This window comes from Syngnathus scovelli, chromosome 10, assembly GCF_024217435.2.
Source record: "Syngnathus scovelli strain Florida chromosome 10, RoL_Ssco_1.2, whole genome shotgun sequence".
In the NCBI taxonomy this organism is placed as follows: Eukaryota; Metazoa; Chordata; class Actinopteri; order Syngnathiformes; family Syngnathidae; genus Syngnathus; species Syngnathus scovelli.
The window spans coordinates 53,262-57,049 of record NC_090856.1 but is presented as its reverse complement, the minus strand read 5'-3'; positions in this window follow the sequence as shown (position 1 = coordinate 57,049).

Below are 3,788 nucleotides of genomic sequence, written 5' to 3'. Positions count from 1 at the left end.
GAGGTTTACATGTGATGATGAACATTTTAGTGTGCTATAAGGAAACTTTAGCTTGCCAGTCAAAGCAAAATAGAAATCCATTCCAAAAGTAACTATTTCATCAAAATGGACATTCCTTTCACTTGAAGATGTCGTGTGGTGAAAGCAAACGCTGCCATTAAGACATGTCAAACAGATCAAGTGACATTCTTCAGCAGATAGAAGAGCAAGCATATGCTAGCTACCTTTGATAAAGGCCAATGGACAGGCGTTTATTCATAAGAGGCTTCAGTAAGTGATTGTTTGGAATGGAATGACGATGGCATGGATATAAGCTCAGACGCCAAGCGGGCGCTTAGCTCGCTGGCACCGTGGAATGATTATTCCTCTTTTCTTGTTCAGCGTCACTCCTGTTTGATATTGATGTTGATGAGGGTGACGTGACGGCGATGACGAACGAGCGCGGTGCCGCCGCCGCCGCCTCTCTGCCGCCTCTCTGCCGCCGCTGTCCAGAGACCCCTGGTGCTGATTGGAGTATGGCTTTGGCCCCTGTCTCCTTTTATTTCCCTAATTGGGAGTAAATGGCCTTTTTGTTGACTCTTGACATCCTGTGCAGGGAACCACATGTTTCTGACACGCTCCCCCTGATCTGTGCTTGATTGCAGTGACTAGCAGGAATTCTTCCTCTTGACGACCAAAAGCTGCCCTGGTTGTTGTCGTCGTCCCCGCTTTCATTGGCTACTAAAATCCCTCGTCTTCCACATACTTAGTCATTGGATTTTTTTTTCACGTAACACTACGTACAGCGTTATGAGGGAAATATGCAAGCAAAACAACTATTTACTTCGCTATTTCCTCCCACTTACTAGGTTAGATGCTCCCACTGCTTTCATCACTTTGTGCTCTTAATCTCCACACTTGTGTCTTTTTTCCACCATGTAATTTGGAGCATGGCAATGAAGGCGTCATTATTTCATTTATTTTCATAGTTTACGCCAATGGTGAGGCCATGCTGTAAGAAAAACATATCTACTGAAGTGAAAGTTGTCACAGCTTTTGTTTTACTCAGCATTTCATCTTTCTTGCTCAACTACGTACATATGATACGTATGTTGTGTACATTTCACTTAACTGCGAAGAATATCTGCCGTTTAAAAAAAAAAAAAAAAAAAAATTAACAGCAGTGTTCTAAGTCCCCCCCCTGACCAAAACAAGCCTCTGTTGAGTGACTGATAAGATTTCCACTTGATCATTGAAAAAGATTCAAAGTTGGACTTAACCTTGGCTAAAACAGGAGGGCTAATACAAAATTTGCCAGTTAAATTTTGACACCAGCAAATCACTAAGAACAATAACAGTTGTAAACTATTTTGGAGCATGTCAGCCATCATGTTGCAACTGATCCAAAATATATAGATGAGTCTTGACGACAGATAAAGTTTCATTATGCAGTTGAAATTCTTATTCGCAAATCAAGGTCGAACATTAACAGGAGTTTTGCTGGTGCTTGATCCTCAACAATTGCGTTACATTCAAAGTAATGTGTTTGCAATTAAAATAGCCGTACTAATGGTCATTCGTTACACCCAAATCAAACCACTGGCCATTCGGAGGAAATCGGCCACCAGTCTCATTTGATCGCAAAGTATCTTTACGGCACACTAGCCCCCAAATGCTTTTATAGTCAAAAAATGATGATCATTTTTCAGAATAACGCAGGCCTTTTTTTCATTTTTTGGGCAGAAAGCAAGAAAGAAAGATGCTGAATATTTTGTCGGCAATTTCATTTGGACAAACTTGGGCCGCTTGCAGGTTACGCTTTTTGTCCTCTCCGGCATTTCTGCTTTCAGCATAGGCTACTTTGGACATTTCAAACGACGGTGCCACGTATATCGGATTTTTGAAGAAACAAGTCAACTCATGCTTGTTGACGTTGGTGCGAGCAGCTCGGGATAGAACATAGCTTGCTTGCTCACCCGTCGTCCACATCTTCAATCTCCCAACTCATTAAAAGCTGCTTTTACAACTTCTCCATTAGACGGCCAGATGTGACCTGAGTGCAGTTGACTCGCAAAGCGTTTTACACAAACGCTTCATAAAAACAAAGCCAGAGAGAAAGACTTGAAAAAGCCAAACTGAGACCCAAGGTGCCACTGTACGGTCCCAATTTGACAGAGAATTGAATTTGACAAAGTTTGACAATCATCAAAGGATGAAGAAACTACAATCATAAGCTCACACTCATTTATTAAAGCCACCAAATGTGTTAGATACACTACAACCCCCCCCCCCCATCAACAGAAATGATCTAATGATATTCAAATACAATAAAAATCATGACATTTATGAACACAGATTAAACCTGCAAATGTTAACCATTGCATGAAAGCCATTTTGTGTATGGAATATTAATATTTCAGTATTTAGAGGCATGACGCCACATTCGCCTCGCAGTTCTGCAGTAAATGGCTCGAATCGGGGCATCGTCGTTCCCTTGGAATTGTTTTTGCCGTGTTTTCTCTAGTTCGTCCTACATTTCAAAAACAAGCTGACTTGCGACCGGACTAAGAAGGCCCGGAGGCCATTTGAGGCCAACCCTCCATTTTCTAGCGGCTCACTTGCACCCTCTGCTGGACCTTTAGGCATGTTAAGCGTAACACAAAAAGGAAATGAAAACTTCAACTGCAACCAAATTAGGTTTTTAGTGACGTGATCCATGCTTTCCAGTCGGAAGAAGAAGAAGAAGAAAAAAGGAGCCTGATATGGAGGTAGATTGCGGTCAAAGGTTTTGTTCTTGAAAAAGACAAAAGTCGTACTTTAAAAAACAAAAAACAAACTTGAATTGATTGGTTGCTTGAACATGCCACAATTAATTAGAAATTAAAATAAAGTAAGGAAAGCTCAATGATTTTCTTTCCAGCTCAACGCAGTTTACGTGTAGCCACTCCCCTTGTTTTAGAAATAGCACTACTGCCATTTGTGACACTATTACTTTCTTTATGATCAAAAACTTCCCCAAAAAAACAAAACAAAACCTTAAGCGATGATATATATCGCTTATCATGTCAGATGTCTTCTAGCTCGTAATATCATACGAAAGGCACCATTGTGCGACCATTTTGAACTAGTGTTGTTGCTGTAGTTTTCAATCCAAGGTGGCACCGGCTCATGTCGCGCGTAATGATTTGAACGAACCAATCAAAAGGCTTTCCAGGCGGAAACTGGACTTTCTTGCCATTTCTGTCCAATCGTCGCCTGGCGCCATTGCTCTCCGTGCTTTTTGAACTGGAACCGCAGGAACAGATTTGCTCGCTTCCTTATACACGACTCCGAGTCAATCGGTCAACAAACGACGGGACTACACGGCGACTAGGATTATTAAACAATGTTTAAAAGGATTGACGGGGGATTCCACTTTTAAGGAGAAATGTTCCGGGATCAAAAGAAGCTCTCGGTCGTTTTATGGAGCTGTTGGCTAAACAGCTAAAGAAGCTCAAGTACTTATTTACCCCAATTGTTTGCGTTGTTTGGATAGAATCTTCATTTCGGCTCGGATTCCCAGTCCCTTAACTCCACGGTAAATGTGGTCAGTTATCAAGTATGCAACGTGAGGAGTGTTTCAATTGCTCGCAACTGATTGCGCCAGAAAAGTGTGTTGGAAATATCAAACGGGCTTTCTGTTATGTTCAGCACTGAGTACGACGTTTTCTTTGAATCTTGACTCCAGATAATGTCTTTTTTCTTTTTGCCACCTGTCATCTTACTTGTCCATCAATGTTTTTGCGTGTGCGTGTGTGTGTGTGTGTGTG